The 18,042-nt window shown below is 41.2% G+C and overlaps 1 long non-coding RNA gene across 1 annotated transcript in view; it reads left to right on the forward strand.

The window, feature by feature from the left end:
- The first annotated feature begins 1,751 nt into the window (after positions 1 to 1,751).
- The window catches only part of LOC115894330, a 36,937-nt gene continuing 20,646 nt past the window's right edge, over positions 1,752 to 18,042 (forward strand). Inside the window, exons 1-3 of the long non-coding RNA XR_004054438.1 lie at positions 1,752 to 1,858; positions 2,423 to 2,613; positions 7,127 to 7,255. This is a non-coding gene — a long non-coding RNA (uncharacterized LOC115894330). The remainder of the gene's footprint in view (positions 1,859 to 2,422; positions 2,614 to 7,126; positions 7,256 to 18,042) is intronic.

The raw sequence follows: 18,042 nt of genomic DNA on the forward strand, positions 1-18,042 counted from the left end.
GTAAGCGTTTAGATTTCTTTTTTTTTTTTTTCTTTTGAGACAGAGTCTTGCTGTGTTGCCCAGGCTGGAGTGCAGTGGCACGATCTTGGCTCACTGCAAGCTCTGCCTCTGGGGTTCATGCCATTCTCCTGCCTCAGCCTCCTGAGTAGCTGGGACTATAGGCACCTGCCATCATGCCTGGCTAATTTTTTTTTTTTTTGTATTTTTAGTAGAGACGTGGTTTCACCGTGTTAGCCAGGATAGTCTCGATCTCCTGACCTCGTGATCCACCGGCCTTGGCCTCCCGAAGTGCTGGGATTACAGGCATGAGCCACCATGCCCGGCCTAGAATTCTTATAGAAATTTGACATTGTTGCAACTTCCAAATATCATTCTTCTGGTAATTCCTTTTTATTGTATTTCACAAAAGACCAGTCTACAATAGATTCAGGTAGGAGGAAGAAAGGAAAAATGTGTTCCTTCATTACACATTTAGTTTGAGAAGCAATGGTCGAGTCATATTCTCTTTATTTACAGGTGAGACAACCAAGGCTTGAATAAGCAGAGAGCTGTTCCAAGGTCTCATAATTATACAGTGGGAGAAGAGGATCTAGAACTGGGTCTTCTGCTTCCAGTTCCAGTGCCTAGTAATCTTTAAGGGATGCCATTCCTATTGAGCCCTCACACATCCTAGACAGCCATAAGGGTGCCTAGGATCCATCTCTCCTTTATCTGCGAGTTGCCCTTGGGTACCAAAATAGGAGCCAGAGCTCTGGCTAAAGACTGCCCATATCAGTCTTTGTTGGATTCAAGCTCTGGGCTTAGGGAGAGAGGACACCTCTCTGGAAACATTGCTGCTGACATCTCACTGTTCCCTGCCTTTACTGCTCACTTGCTAGTTATTACTTGGAAAAGGTTGATCACTGGTGAGAATAAATAGGAATTCAGGTTATTAGGAATGTTTCCCAAGGATATAGCACCTTTTTAATCCCACAGAAGTTCATAAATTTTCCAGCTGTGCCAGAGGCACATGGTTGCAGAGCATGAAAGCCAACTGGCACTCTAAGTGGAACAAGTGGAAAATTCTGGCTGTGAAAGCCAAAAGGAATTCTTCACCTTAATTAAGAAAAAGCTCTGCTATATTGAAAGTCTAGGTAGAGAAGACAAGACTTGGCGTCTGACTTCTTTAAAATGAACTCTGCTTAATGAGGACTTAATTAACATAAATTGGAAAAGATCAAGACCAAAGCCCATTGAATTGGGTCCAGTTTAGGAATTAAAACTGTACAGTTCAACTCCTGCCCTTGACAGCAGTTCTGCCTTCTTAGTTTTATAGGTAACAAGCTTGATCCCCTTCCTAAGGGAATGTGCATAAACTATCTGCTTCTCTAGGGGAAATGAACTCTGGTGATTTTGAGAGATTACATTTAAAGGGCAATTTTCATTTACAGTTATCTGATTCAGTAAGTGTGGAGCTTTGCATCAACCAAGAGCTTGTTTAGGACCACTCTTGGTGTCTGGCTGCTTGCAAAAGTCAAATCAGTAAGCTATGTAGGACAAAATGTTACTCACGTTGAATCACTTCATATTAATGAAATGTAAATAAAGCCAGAGAAAGGGAAATTTTAGAAATCCCAAATAAACACCCTTAATGTGATTTGTCTTCCCAAACAGCTCCTTGGATTATCTTTTCTGTGTGGTCATGTCTCAAATGCCTTTTAGTGATAACCCTGAATACTCTGCATTTCAACAAGATACAAACATTTCTCTCTTGAGTTCTTGTTTTCCGTTTCTGTTAGAAACATGAAAGCCACATCAACTAGATGGAAATCCTAGAGGAATTTAAGAAGAAAAGATAAATTGTTTGACAATAAATGTGGTAAGTCCCATGTGATCAAATAATACTTATACATGAAAGCAAGAATATTCTACTTTGAACTGTTAGCTATAAAGTTAGGGTTAAAAAGGATTGAGCAGGAGACCTGTTGGTAGGGAAGCTGTATTTCAACACAAAATCTAAAAAGTCTTAGATGACGAGGCAAAGATCAGTGGACATGTGAGAGCTGACATTTTCTACTACTGAGGTTGTTTTGTTCTTGGCTTAAGAAAATGGATCTGGGATAATCTAGTTTTTATAAACTCCTGCAAATGAAGCGGCTTTAGTTATGTTGCAGTTGTTGAAAGGGACTGACCCTTCCCTGTAGCTTTGATGTGCAGTGTGAATTTGGCAAAGGGAACTTACGTTTGCCTTTCAGTGCTGAATGACTAGAAGCACCATTACCCAGGTTCACGTATCTATCAGAAAAATCAGTCCTCTTCTGGTAAAGCCCCTTCCATCTCAGGATCATGTGAGATTCACCATACAACACTCACTAAACATGAGATCATTTTTACATAATGAGGGAGTGAAAACTGGAACCTGATTTCATATTTTTTCCCACAGATTTTGCTTTCTACTCTTGTCAGTCATATCTGCAAGGCTGACAGTTACCAGGGGCTGTGGCCAGTTATGAAGGAGAATGTGTCATGGCTGGCTGTGTTGGTCATAGCAACGTGTCTGCCTCAGAACAGATGCAGCATGGATGAACAAACAGAAAAATGTGTAAGAAGGCTTGTGATTGAAACAGACCGAAGGTGAGTGCTGGGACGGTCCATCAGAAACTTTCAATGATCGATAACAGGATATTCACACAGTCATTTTACTTTTGAATAACTTATCAAGTTGCCAAGCAAATAATTAATAATGGTTTGTCACTAGTTGGCAACTTCTCAAAAAGTCTATGGTTGATAAGGACACTCATTTCTCATAACCTCAGCCAGTACAGAATTACAATGTCAATCAGCAAATGTATCAAGCACCAGAGCACTGTGTTAGCAGCAGCTGAGGCATCAATATGAGTGAGACATACTTCTTATTCACAACAGAAGCTCAGAGTCAGCGGAAGAAAAATGTGTAAACACGTTTTTCTAATGCAATAAGATGAGAGCTATAACAAATGTATGAAAAAAAGTGCTACAGGAACACAGATGGAGGCTTGATTGATTCTGCTTGGGAAAGTCTGAGAATGCATCACAGGGAAAGAGAATTTAGCTTCCTGGAAAGATGAGTAGAATTTACCAAAAAGGAGGCTATTTTAAGCAAAGAAGTGCATCATATGCGAAGGATGATGTCAAGGATGTGCTTGTCATTTTCAGGGTATAAGCGTAGAGCAGTTTCATTGTCATTATCTCTGTGTGTTCAAGACCTATATTCTCCCAATAAATCTAATTTTCAAGACTATTGTCTTATTTTGGACTCAAAATCTCATTTGCAATGCAAATCTGAGCAATGACCTCTTTGTTTCAACGGTCTCAGACTGCCCCTAGAAATGATGAATGCATGGGTCCCATAGGTGAATGCATTGGTCCACAGGCAGAAAGAATGGAGTTCCAAGTCAGTCAGGCCAAGGTTCAACACAAGGAGGTAGGAACTTCAGACTGGAAGCTGAAGCATGTTTTATGGTCATTAGTGGCTGAGGCCAGCCCAGAAGACCAGGGAGACTTCACTCCAGTAGAGGCCAGAAGAAGATTCCCTCTATGGACTTCAGATTCCTCTTTTGTAAAATGAGCTAGTTTGACTAGATCCGTTACTGGCAAACTTTGTTTCCTAGACCCCAGAGTTCCACGAAGGTTCTCCTGTGGCTGGTGATGAGAAAGAGTAAGGCCAAGTTGGGAAGGCTAAAACTCCCCCACCCCTTCACTTTACTAGAGGATTCTGATTTCATTTGTTTTCATGTTGGCAATCCACATAAGATATAGTTTGAAAATGGTATATTTTACAGTTCAAACAAAAAGGAAAACCTTGGAATAGAGAATTAAGTGCTGGTTCTCCATGATTCCAAGCCTCCTTTACTTCCTCTGAAATCCCATAGTACTTGATTTATGCTTCTTTGTAACACTCAATTTTACCCTGTGTTATTTTTTATGTTTCAAAGACATGCACTTGTTTTTTCTCTTATGGAGTTTTTTGCTCAATGAAGGTGGGTACATGGTGGCTAAACCTTCCCAGACACACTGGCCTTCTTCCTGTTCCTCAGATTCACTAAACTCATACCCTAGGATCTTTGCATTTGTGATTTTTCTCTATCCAGAATATGTTTTCCCAGATTTTCATGAAATTTGCTCCTTCACTTATTTTAGGGACCTTCTCAAATGTGACCTTATCTGATGAACTTTCCTGAACACCTTATATATAAAATATAATTCCTATTCTCCTTATACACTCACACACACACCTCTTCATTCTGTTTTAATTTTTCCATAGCACTTAACATCACTTGACATATTTTATATTTCATTATTTGTTTCACGTCTGTCTCATCCACTAGAATGTAAATTCCAGGGGCCAGAGACCTTTCTGTGTTGGTCACTGATCTATCCTGGACACCTGAACAGAGTCTGACATGGAGTTACCACCCAGTCACTGGAAGTATTTAAGACTCAGTTCCTATCCAGCCAAGACCTCCTGTTAGATAAAGATAAGATCCCACTTGCAGTGACGGACAGTTCAGCCATGTTTTCTTATTGTCCGTAACATCCAAACCAATGTGCCAACACAAACCACCTCCTCTAGTACTCACAGTCTGAATAGAATTGTAAAGAAAGAGCACGGGATTTGGAGATGGAAGATTTGGATTTCAGTCTTAACCGTCACATACTTGTGGGGTGCTTTTAGGCAAGTGACTTAATCTCTCCAAGCTTTAGTTTCCTCACCTGTAAAAATGAGGTAATAATTGACCTGTCATATAAGGTTGCTATGAGGATTATCACAAGTAAAATGTATTAAAAGCGGTTTGTAATTTGCAAGTGACCACATTAGATGTGGCTTCTGGAAAATGAAGCAGTGGAGAAACAGGATTCTAAGTTGCCCTTAAGTCAATACTAGTACTTCTGGCAACTAATTCCTCTGGAAATGGAGATAAGAATACCCCTTTCTGTTTGAAAGTGGAGAAGTGAATCAGATTATTTAACTGAAACACCTTCCAGCTTTATGATTCATGATTTTATGTTTTTGATGAAATCAGTAAGAAAATATTGAGTACAGAAAGTATTTTTACTGAAACTACAAAGTTTTCAAATGAATAGTCCCCCTAAACAGTCTCTTTTAGCCTTGTAGAATCATCTGTTACTGTATGTAATGGAAAGGCAACTTTATTTCAAGATTTATGCTAATTTCTGTTTCCCTATATTTATACTATGTGCCTTAGCCCCATAGATTCAGAAAATAAATTATTTATCTATGGAATGTATTTGGCACTTAGCTTGAATTGCCTTTCCCAATAAACTATTTTTTATTTATTACCATTGATATAAAATGCTTGAACGCTCGGAAGGCAGTGTGTTCAGAGGCAATGAACACTGAAAAAGGAGTTAAGAATTTAAGTTCTTGTCATGGTTCTCTCACTAGCCAGTTAAGCAGCCTCAGGCGAGTTGCCATCTCTCTGGGCCTGAGTTTCCATATGCATTAGTATGTGTGTGTACATATTACATATATATTTATATATACTGTATGTAATAGGGAGGGGAAAAGTCACATGAAGTGCCAACTGCAGACTCAGGAAGAGAACTGCCTTTGCTTCAGAATACACCTTATATGGGCATGTTTGGTTATGAAAATGAGACCTACTGGCCATAACTTGACTGGGCTAGGACTGAACCAAAAAGGAATACGTTTCTCTACGTTATAGAAGAAAAAGATACTGATGAGGTGCCCGGGGAAGAGAGAGATGCTGGAGAAGGGGCTATGAGCAAGAGGAGGCAGGTGAGGCAAGCCCCAATAAAAAATAACCAGAGGCTGGGACTAGAATGAAGAAATAAATAGACACCAAGAAGCTCTGAGTGATGGGAAAGCTCTGAGTGATGGGATAAAGCAAGTGGGGAAAATGCTACACAGGAGAATGTGAATAAAGAATAAATAGGGCTGGGTGCATTGGTGCGCACCTGCAATCCTAACACTTTGGGAAGGTGACGCGCGGGTGGGTCATTTGAGTCTGGGAGTTTGAGACTAGTCTGGATAAATGGTGAAACACCGACTCTACAAAAAATACAAACATTAGCTGGATGTGGTGGCACGTGCCTGTGGTCCCAGCTACTCTGGATGCTGAGGCAGGGGAATTGCTTGAACCCAGGAGACTGAGGTTGCAGTGAGCGGAGATCACGCCATTGTACTCCAGTCTAGCGACAGAGCTAGACTCCGTCCCAGAACAGGGACAACTGATGTCTGGTGAGGAGACATTTTCCTGATGGACTGGGAGCAGATCCATTGGACTAATAGACACATTTGTGTTGGATTTGTGCTCTCCTCCTAACATACTTTGTCTCCCTCTTCTAGGCCCTGCTCTCTGCTAGATTTTCTCTTTCCTTAGTGTCCTCATGGCTATGCTTGGTGTGCTAAGTCCTTGGCTCTCCAGTTGCAATTGCAGTTGCTTTTTTTTTTTTAGACGGAGTCTCGCTCTGTTACTAGGCTGGAGTGCAATGGCGCAATCTCGGCTCATTGCAACCTCCGCCTCCCGGGTTCAAGTGATTCTTTTGCCTCAGCCTCCCAAGTAGCTGGGATTACAGGCACGCACCACCATGCTCAACTAATTTTTGTATTTTCACTAGAGACAGGGTTTCACCAGGTTGGCCAGGATGGTCTTGATCTCCTGCCTCGGCCTTGCAATAGCAATTGCATTTTTAAGAACAACTCCTTTCAGAAGGCGCAGTGGATGATGTTGGTGCTCCCAATCAGACCTCGCAAGATCTTTTTTTCTTTTTGAGGCAGAGTCTGGCTCTGTCGCCTAGGCTGGTGTACAGTGGTGCGATCTCAGCTCACTGCAACCTCTGCCTCCTGGGTTCGAGTGATTCTCCTGCCTCAGCCTCCTGAGTAGCTGGGATTACAGGCACACGCCACCACTCCTGGATGAGTTTTGTATTTTTAATAGAGATGGAGTTTCACCATGTTGGTCAGGCTGGTCTCGAACTACTGACCTTACAATCCACCCATCTCAGACTCCCAAAGTGCTGGGATTACAGGCATAAGCCACTGTGCCCAGCTGATCTTTTTGTCTTTACCATTTTTGTGTATACTCATATACCCGTTTGCTGTGCATTTGCTTCTAACTCACAGCTGCTGAAGCTCCTTGGAGAACTGCTTTCAGGATGCCAGGGCCTGTGCAGAGAGCCCCTCCAGCCAAAGCGCCTGGGCATTTATTGTCTCCACCCTGCTTGTGGCCTTGATGAATGGTGTACAAGTGAGGTAGGTATGAAAGCCCAGTGCTCTTGCTTTTCTTGCCTCTGGTACCACTCGGAGGCATAACTTACGCTCCAGAGGTCCCCTGCAGGATCAGGCCAAGACTACCCTCTGTAGGACTTGCCTGCGATGACACCCTTGTTTGGTTTCCCCCCCTTCCTGCTATCTTCTCTGACTTAAATTTTTATTTTAGATTTGGGGGTACATGTGAAGGTTTGTTACATAGATAAACAGGTGTCACAGGGGTTTGTTGTACATATTATTTCATCACTCAGATATTAAGCTCAGTACCCAATAGTTATCTGTTCTGCTCCTCTCCCTCCTCCCACCCTCCCCTCTCAGGTAGACTCCAGTGTCTGTTGTTTTGTTCTTTGTGTTCATAAGTTCTTATTGTTTAGCTCTTGCTTATAAGTGAGAACATGCGGTATTGGGTTTTCTGTTCCTGTGTTAGTTTGCTAAGGATGATAGGCTCCAGCTCCATCCATGTTCCCACAAAAGACATGATCTTGTTCTTTTTTTATGGCTGCATAATATTCCACGATGTATATGTACCACACTTTCTTTATCCAGTCTGTCATTCATTGGCATTTAGGTTGCTTCCATGTCTTTGCTAGTGTGAAGAGTGCTGCGATGAACATTCGCGTGTATGTGTCTTTATGGTAGAATGCTTTATGTTCTTCTGGGTATATACTCAGTAACGGGATTGGTGGGTCGAATGGTAGTCCTGAGAAGCAGTCTTAATAAATCACTGGCTCACAAATCCCAAATCCACATCTCAGGGAACCCAACCTAAAATCATCCTCTAACTCCGGAAGTGGAGGCTTTTAACCCTTTTTAAGTCATAGATACCTTTAAGTATCTGATAAAAGGTCTGAGCAGTTTTCCTCTTCTTTAAAAATAAGTACTGCTAGGCACAGTGGCTCATGCCTGTAATTCCAGCACTTTGGGAGGCTGAGGTGGGAGGATCATTGAGCCCAGGAGTTCAAGCCTGCAGTGAGCTATGATTGTGCCGCTCCACTCCAGCCTGGGCAACACAGTGAGACCCTGTCTCAAAAAACAGCAACAAAAAAGTGCACATGCCTGTAATTGGTTTGCATTTGTTTTATAGTCTTGGAAATATAAGACAAGCCTCATCGATTTTTGCAAATCATATCTGACTCAGCCTTCCACCCACCAGGTGGTTGAGAAATCCAAGGAGGGCCTTTCTCATTCTTCCTCATTCTTCACTTGGGATCATACGGGAAACCTGGTCCAGAAATGCTGGGAAGGGCTGCAGGATTTCGTTCCACACTCTCGGGTTTTTGTTCTTCACTCAGGGGTATGGTTGATGATATGTGGTTCTGCTCAGGGATCTGTGCTCGGGCCCCCAGACTGCAGCACTAGCGTTCAGACTCTCCAGGTGTATAGCAGGAAGCACACACTCAACTTAGATGAGGCCTTAATACCTCTGCTGTACTCTGTGTGAGCCCCACCACCAGATCTTACATGGACAGCACCTCTCCCCTCAGTCTCTACCCAGATCTGTTTTCAGGAACCACCCTGTAGTAGCTTCATGAAGCTTCTTCAACCCTACAAACCAGCCATATTCCCTTTGTCTTCCCTCTTCTAGGGCAATTCCATGTCTGCCCTCTGCCTCCAGCAAAGAAATGAATAGAGGTAGTCTCCAGGGCAGAACTGAGTCCAAGGAGCACTGAAAAGTGAAGAACAGTTATCTCTCTAGAAGGAGGAAGGGAAAATTGCCCTTTTATTCATCTACAGACAAAAACTAATTAAGGCAGACATTAATGACTCAATAAAATATCCCATCCCCATACAATATTGTATATGACCCTAGGAAGTTCAGTGTTCCCAGGACTCCAGGTTGTAAGCACCTGACCTAAAGGAAAGGAAGAAAGAAAGCTGTCACCTATCCTACCTGTACCAGCCAGTGACCAGGATGCTCGACTTTAGAATTAAAATGTCTCTCCTTGATCTAGAATCTCTCTATCTTATGCCCGTGGTTTCCCCCTCATCTGATACCGAAGTTACTTTAGTTGAAAGAGAAAGTGAGGCAAGACTAATAGAACCTTTGGTTTTACCAAAGTACCTAATTAACAAGCAAGGATGTGATATTGGTACCATTTTTTTTTTAACCATTGTTGGCATTATGTTGCCTTTATGACAACACTTGTTGAATCTGCTAAAAACAATGTCATTCAGAGACTTCCCTCATGAGTTGGTGACGGGTCTTGGGCGAAGTATTTTGGCCAGGTGATACCAGTGGTAAACATTCCCAGTAGTCAGATGGTGGCCAGAGACCATCAAATTCTCATGAGTAGGAAACATGTATTATTCATCTTTATATACCTAGCAAATAGCAGAATACCTAATATTATTACTATTACATAATAATACTAACATTATTAATAAATAAGTGTTAGGTGGACCTAATTCATATCAAGCAAATTTTATTTGCTGGTTAGCATGAAGGATTATGTTAAAAAAACTTTATAAATATCTCCTTTTGGAATAGGAAGATATCTTTATATTTGCACTTGCTGTGTACTTCACCATCTTGAATATAATAAGGCCACATCTCTTTAAATATTTAAATTAAAAGGACTCTGAGTCCTATCCCACTATTGCACAAACATTGTTCATTACCAGAGTGCTTCCTCCTATACAAGAACCCTAAACATTTAATCCAGCCACAAGGCAGTTGCTCCAATCTCGTGCTTTTATTGGAGTGGGAACCGAGAAACTTCTCTTTGAGGCTAGAGGACTCAGTTTTGGGGGACCAGATATTTCAGAAGTATCCACCATGTGACTGTTGCTGCCACCATGACTGGAGGCCTGTTATTGCAGTGGAAACCAGGCAGCATGAGGGATGCCTTTGACCAGCTGCTGTCACGGCACAGTGCTCCCACCCGACTTACTCTTCTTGCTCCCAACTCCTTGCCAGGATAAGAACTTAGATACACCCTCTTGGGCTGGAGGACCCCATAACCACCACTAGAAAATAGTTATTATGTGTCAAAATTGCCTCATGTGCTCACAATGGTGCAGCTATTTAAATTCACCCATGTCTTAGTCTGTTTGGGCTGCTACAACAAAATACCACAGACTGGGTAATTTATAAACAACAGAAATTTATTTATCACATTGCTGGAGGCTGGGGTGTCCAAGATTAAGGTGCTGGCAGGTTCAGTGTCTGGTGAAGGCCCATTCCTCATAGATGGAGTCATCTCACTGAGTCCTCACATGGCAAAAGGGGAAAAGCTTCCTCAGTCCTCTTTATAAGGGCACTAATCCCATTCATTAGGACTCCACCCTCATGACCTAGTCACCTCCCAAAGGCCTACTTTTAATGCCAACACGTTGGGAATTAGATTTCAACTCATGAATTTTAGAGGGACATAAACATTCAGACCATGCAACCCATGTGCCCACTTACCGACAGCTAAGCCCCTGTGCCAGGGAGCTGGGTCAGACGTGATGCAGCATTGTGCTTGGACTTAGCTGGGCCTCTGCATTGCTCATCTCCATGGGGCACCGTGCAGACAGAACACATGCTGACTGACATCTCTCTGGAATTTCCTGTGCCTATCTTCACCTATCTATTTTTTTCATCTATTTCCAGTGCCAATGCCATATTCAAACTGTGAGTATTATATAATAAATAATGCTAAGATAGCACTTTGTTCTGTGATACTTTATGTTTACATAGTACTGACATGTCTATCATCTTATTGATCATCTCTTCCTCACACTAGCCTTCTGATGTATGGGGACCAATGTTTATATTCAACCCCATCTTATAAGGAGGAAAGTGAGAGTAGACCAGGTTAACTAACTTGTCCAAGTCTTGTAAGTGGCAGGCCTGGATTTTAAACCTAAGTCTTTGTGACTGCTATACTCATTCAAGGAGTTTTAAAAGATTTTGGTGTCAGAACCTTCCTTTAAGGTAAAATTGAATGCATAATCCCATATATTGAACAGACAAATATGGAGCTGTTGTCATTGGAGAAGAAGTATGGGATCCCTTCCCTCCCTAGCAACCCCATGTAATATGGTTTGGCTCTGTGTCCCCACCCAAATCTCATCTTGTAGCTCCCATAATTCCCACGTGTTGTGGGAGGGACCTAGTGGGAGATAACTGAATCATGGGCATGGGTCTTTCCTGTGCTGTCTTCATGATAGTGAATAAGTTTTACAAGATCTGATGGTTTAAAATAAATGAGAGTTTCCCTGCACAAGCTCTGTCTCTCTTTGCTTGCTGCCATCCACGTAAGATGTGACTTGCTCCTCCTTGCCTTCCACCATGATTATGAGGCCTCCCCAGCCACGTGGAACTGTAAGTCCAATAAACGTCTTTTTTTTTTTTTTTTTTTTTTTTTTTTGGTGAATTTCCCGGTCTCGGGTAGGTCTTTATCAGCAGTATGAAAATGGACTAGTGACATAGTTGCTAAAAGCCATTCCAAGTCCATCCGAAAGTCTATGATTCTTAACTAATTTCATGTGTGCAACTGCTGTTGTATTTGATTACCTCAATTTTACAGAAAAGAAAACTGTGATTTGGAGGTGTTAAAATGCCTTTGTTTACTTTCCCTCTTCATCTGCCTGGTTGATATTTAAAAACGAAACTCAGCCTTGGCATGACAGGAGGGAGGAAGGGAATGTGTTCCCATTTGGTTTGTACACTTGTGACTCTTTTCATAATGTGAAGTTAGTTCACACGAGGCAGGTGAAACAAGTCTTCACACATTCTCCTTTGCCTTTCTTATGCCTGTGATGTTGAGGTTTTAGTGGAAGTCACTCTTCAGCAAGTGGAAGCAATGCCTGCTATAAAACAGTTTTTATTCATTTGGTCACCAGAAAGGAAGAATACTGTACTAATATTCCAGTGGAAACTTACAAAATATTAAATGATAACCGTGTTGGCTGCAGAGAGAAATCATGTTGGTCTCAGCATCATGTTTATGATTATGGAGGATTCTTTAGGATTTTATAGAAAAAATATTTAAACTAAAGTCTATTTTTAAATATCTGATTCTAATTTTAATAAAATAGAAATTTGGTCATTGCTCATGCTCTTCAAACATTTGGACCATGTAAGAAAGGGGTTGTAATACTGGTCAAGTGTCCTGCCATCAACTGAAGCACAATCAGAGATTAAGCCTGAGTTCCTCCATGACCATCTCCATTTAATTGTGCTGTGGCATCCACTTCAATAGTCACATTGATGGAAAACCTTTAACATCATGCAAGTGAAATGTTACTTTGAAGAAAATTCCTGACATTTGTTTCATTTGGTTTGTTAGTGCCATTTCTCTTGAAAGACTTACTCATTTACACTACACCTTTTCAAAATGGATCAAGTGGTTCAAACAGCGAAAAACAAACTGTTAACAAAGACTGAAAAAACCGAACTCATGCAAATGAATCAGTAACGCATATGGTAGTCAAGAGGGCAAAACCAACGATTGTAATTAAACATTTATTTTTGTCCCAGGATTTTTGGTATCCGGGGCAAAAATGGTGGCATAAGAAGTGACAAAATTCTTATGTACTTGTATAAAGCATGCCAGTTCTTCAGGAAGGATAGCCTTCTTCTAGTAATAAATTTAAAAAGGAATCTATGGTATTGGTGAGACTCAGGCTGATACTGGTCCTCTAAACAAAATTTTAAAATGTTTAAATGAGATTAAATACATTTTAGACGTTCATGTTTTCTGTGTTAATCAGAACAGACTGAGTCTTGCTGTAATAACAGATCTTCAAATCTCAGTGGCTCAACCCAGGAAATGTTTATTTGTTGCTTACATCACAGTGTGATGGGAGTAACATGGCTTTCCTGGGTCATTCTCATTTGAATAGAAACTCGGGGATCTGTTCTCCTTCTACCTTGTAACTAATTCTGCCAACTGGTAATCCCTCCTTTCCAGCATACAGATAAGGGAGAGAGAGGATGAGGGGGTGGGGAGGATTGCACGACACACTTTAGAGACCAGGCCTGGAAGAGAGATGTATTATTTCTACTCACATACCATTGGCCAGAATGCAATCACATCCCCCTAATATTGTCTGCAAGGACAATGGGAATATATGATATTCCTCCATTCCTGGAAGGAAGAAAGCAGATAAATGGGCATCTGGGCAACTTCTACCCCGTCTAGTATTCACCTTAGAGCTTTCTTTATCTTTAACTCCTCTCATCTTTAACTCTGTTTCAAAACACTTTAGTCCCTGAGGGTTCCCTGGGACAAGGAATTATGTCCACCAATTATACAAATATAAAGTATTATTATATTAATATAATTTATAATAAAAATATATTTCTTTGTACCAATCAACTAAATACTAAATATTGGGGCAAATTTTTTTATTATTATACTTTAGGTTCTAGGGTACATGTGCACAACGTGCAGGTTTGTTACATATGTATACATGTGCCATGTTGGTGTGCTGCACCCATTAACTCATCATTTACATTAGGTATATCTCCTAATGCTATCCCTCCCTCCTCCCACCACCCCACAACTGGCCCTGGTGTGCGATGTTCCTCTTACTGTGTCCAAGTGATCTAACTGTTCAATTCCCACCTATGAGTGAGAACATGCAGTGTTTGGTTTTCTGTTCTTGTGATAGTTTGCTGAGAAAGATGGTTTCCAGCTGCATCCATGTCCCTACAAAGGACACGAACTCATCCTTTTTTATGGCTGCATAGTATTCCATGGTATATATGTGTGGGGCTATTTTTGAGCATGTTTCTATAAATGATGAACCTTTATGCAGTTAACATGAGAAAATATATATGTGTATGTATATATATAAATATACATATATATATAGTCAATAAAATGAAATGACTCTGTTCTCTCTTCGTCATCATCTGGAGCAGCCCTGATTTTAATTGATTCTATATTGGAGGGCCCAAGTAAGATTCTTTCGTATAAGAATTCCCCTTCTGAAAAAAAGGTTTGAGAAGCATTGGATTCACATAGCATGCCCCCTTGGCTCAGGGGAAAGTACCCTCAAGGATCAGAACCATATTCCTCTAAAGCCGGCAGCTAAACAGGATATTTTCACAAAATCTAAAGAGGGAGTGTCATGGACCTCAGGGAGGAGCAAACCTATTACAGAAAAGGGAGGGTTTTCATCACATCTGTATTATTCTTGGTTTGAGCCCTGAGTCAGCACCAACTGAAGCTTCAGTTGACCTGAAACACTGCGCTCGGCGGAGTTTTGGAAAATTAATCAGCTTACGTTCAAGAACACTTACATCCCTACATGTTCATTTTACAACGTTTCACACCCATACATTTGGCTCTGAGGTCTGCTTCATTCAGATACATATTGGAAAGGCCTGAATTCCTATCACAGCCAGGATTTTCTTCAGCTCCAGGGATTTGTTTGGTTTTGTGCCATTTTATCCCTAGTTTTATTCCTTCCATCTGATTCAAATGTTTTATTACCCACTCTCGTTCTTAAGGGGGAAAAAAAGAGAAAAGAAAAGAAGCTGCAAAACTACACCTCTCTTAAAACAGGAAAACGTTCTGGTATGAATTTCCTGTCAGATTTTGGGCAGGTTAGTTGGCAACTGGTGATTTGGACACATTTCAGATTTCCGAGTACATTTCACAGAGAGCTTTATTGGCTCCCTCTGGACCCCCGTTAAAGAACAGCGAGATGCAGGGCTCAGCTTAATCACCACACTTTCATTAGCCAGCTGCTCTTCTGTGCGCATCACCAAGTGCATGATCTTCATCATCACACGGCTTTTTATGCTATCTGTGAGCTTGGAAAAGGGACTCATCACCATCAGAATTTTACAGTTGCGGGGAAATGGAACTTGTGGGGAAAGCCTGATTGTCAAATGCAGTCACCGTGATGTCAGTGACTGGCTTTCTGTCGTTGTCCTAAGAAGCTTTTTAAAGAGAAGATTTTTAGATATACAAAAAGGTTACAAAGACAGTAGAGAGAGTTTCTATATACCCGACTCCCAGTTTACCCTATTGTTAATATCTTACATCACTATGGTCCATTTTTCACTTTAATGAACCCATATTAACACATTATGATTATCTAAAGTTCATACTTTAACAGGAGTTCCTTAGTTGTAATTAATGTTCTTCTCTGTTCCAGGACATCTGATCCTGGGCCCCACATTACATTTAGGTCTGATATCTCCTTTCCTTAGTCTCTTCTGCCACTGTATTTTTGCTTTGGTGTGTGTGCGTGCAAGTGTGTGTGTGTGTGTTTGCACTAGCTTATGATGTAATATGCAGGTCTTGGCCTGCCAAATGGAAAGCCAGTGGTATACAGCAAATTATAGTTAACCACTCTTTAAGTTGGTAGCAATAATTGAAAAGAGAATATTAAGGAATACGCTAAATATTATAAGTATTTCGGATGCTAGTTCATTACAATTAAAAAATGGAGAGGAGACAGTTATATTTACAGAAAACTAAACAGCAAATAGAAGGTGTCCTAGAGATGTGGAGAATTCAGGCCTAAATACCATTCAGATCTATAGAGACCTATAGGGTTCCCAAAGCAGGCACTAATGTGTTTCTTCTAGTGATTGTTCATTTCTTTCAGGAATGTTGTTTGTCTTTTGTGACTCATAGCAGCCACTTTTACTGATTTTTTTTTTTTGAAATGTCAGATGTGGCCAACTGCCTGGGCTAAAAAGAGTTTGGTACGTAGATTTGGGTTTCATTGGCTGTTTCCCATGGGAAAGTTAGTTGATTAGATTACAGATGAAAGACTGTTCCAGTCAGCTGTTTAGGCCATACACAGATGGAAGGAATCGGGGAAGGCAGGGTGTACACATTGCCATGATACTCAGCCCAGATAATTTAATATTAATTTTCCCCCTTTGTTGGTGAGGGGTTGGGAGTGATAAGGTCAAAGATGATAAGAAATCTTAAAATATTTGTTGGTGCCGATGGTGTAACCTCTAATTTAACAAAGTACTGCACATAGGGTGTCCTTGTAGGCTTTGGGAAAATTATAGAAGAGAAGGAAAGAGAGAGAGAGAAGAGAGAAGCAAAAAGAGAAGAGTGAGAAGAAAGGGAGAGAGAGGATTAAATGTTTCTGGCATGCTGAGAATGAAATCCCTATAGGGTAGACAACATTTGATAGAGATAACCCATCTTTTATGTTTCAAGCCAAAGTGAACAGAGTCCATACACTTAGCAGGTGTCAGTAGACAGGATTTAGGTCTGTGTTTTAATTTTAAAAATTAATTTCCTCACCTTAGAATCCAATGGTGGAAGGAATTTTCAAAAACTTTACATCTTTCTGCTTGCCTCCAAGCAGGCAACTCAGTCACACCCAGCTGTTCCTTTTTACTCACTGTCTTCTTGATTTCCTAGGTCTTTTTCATTTTAGCAATTAAAATGACACGATCACTTGGATAGATTAGTTGAAAAAATTATAACAGGACAATGGTCATTCTAAATTGTACAATTGCTTGATTAAACATTAATTGAATAGTTTGTGGCTAATTCAGTTCATTCATATTTATTCTCCCTGACTTTCTTCCCTGCCAACTTTTGACTATCTTATTGATTTATGAAAGTAGAGAGGGAAAAAGAACAAAACAAGTGAATCCATTCTACTATTTGCTAAGTGATCTGGTAACTTTGGAGTAGGCAATGGAATTGAAAAGGTAGAATGATACATTTGTATTCATTCTTTCTCAAAATCATGAGGAGAAGATTATTTCTAATTTGGGGATATCTGCCACCTCTTTCCCCAACTGATAATAAACACACACGTGCACGCGCATGCGCGCGCGCGCGCGCGCGTACACACACACACACACACACACACACACACACACACACACACTCCTCAAATCTTCAGGTGGAACAGACCTTGCCCTGGTATCTCAGCACCTCTTTGGCTTTTCATATTTACTTTCAGTTTATAAAGACACATGTGCTCTTTCCAATCTGCTTAGGGTTGGTGTTTCTGCTGGGAAAGTAAATGGCAAAAGGATCACATGACTGCCAAGGGTAAACACTGCTGAAGGCCACAGCTGCTGCTTAAGGGGGAAGGCGTGGGCTGGCTGGAAAGTTAAGGCAACATGAGGAGGAGAGGTTAGAGATGGGGTGAGAGAAGAAAGACCTGCCCCTTCCCACCTGCCTCTGCTCAGTTCCTTCAGGAAGCAGACACCAAGATGGAATTAGGAATGCAAAACGTTGACTAGGGGGCGATGCCTGTGAAGGATAAAGGGAGAGGGAGCAGGAACAGGTGGGACAAGGCTCAGACCGTGATGCAAGTTTCACATCTGTAAAGAGAGAGCAGGAAGGAAGAAGAATCAGGCAGATAGAGTTTCAGCCTGCAGGGCAACTCTGAGAAAGTCTTGGCTAGGCTGATAGGGACATCCAAAGCAACAGTTTCCCAGTAGAGCAGGCATGCCCACCTCAACCTAGCAGACCCCTACCTCTGTCCCCTCTCCCCATGGTCGGTCATTGGCTGGGAGCAGCTCTGGAGAAGCATGGCCCTGGTATGGATGCTATGATGGACCCCACAGCTGTGACACAGCTGTAGGCTGGCAGGTAACCACACTTCTTACTAAAGATTCTCTTTTTAAAAGCTGTTTATATTTTTAAATTTATTTTTATTGTTCATGTTTAAGGTATACAACATGATATTTTGATACACATATACGCACTGAAATGATCACTACAGTCGAGCAGATTCTCTCTTAAAGGGAGATCTCAGCAGCACCTCCTCATGGATGCCACACCCATGAGTCTTATTATAATAGTAAAGACACGTAAAAAAGGCAAGAGAGGGCA

Source organism: Rhinopithecus roxellana, chromosome 17 (assembly GCF_007565055.1).
Source record: "Rhinopithecus roxellana isolate Shanxi Qingling chromosome 17, ASM756505v1, whole genome shotgun sequence".
In the NCBI taxonomy this organism is placed as follows: domain Eukaryota; kingdom Metazoa; phylum Chordata; class Mammalia; order Primates; family Cercopithecidae; genus Rhinopithecus; species Rhinopithecus roxellana.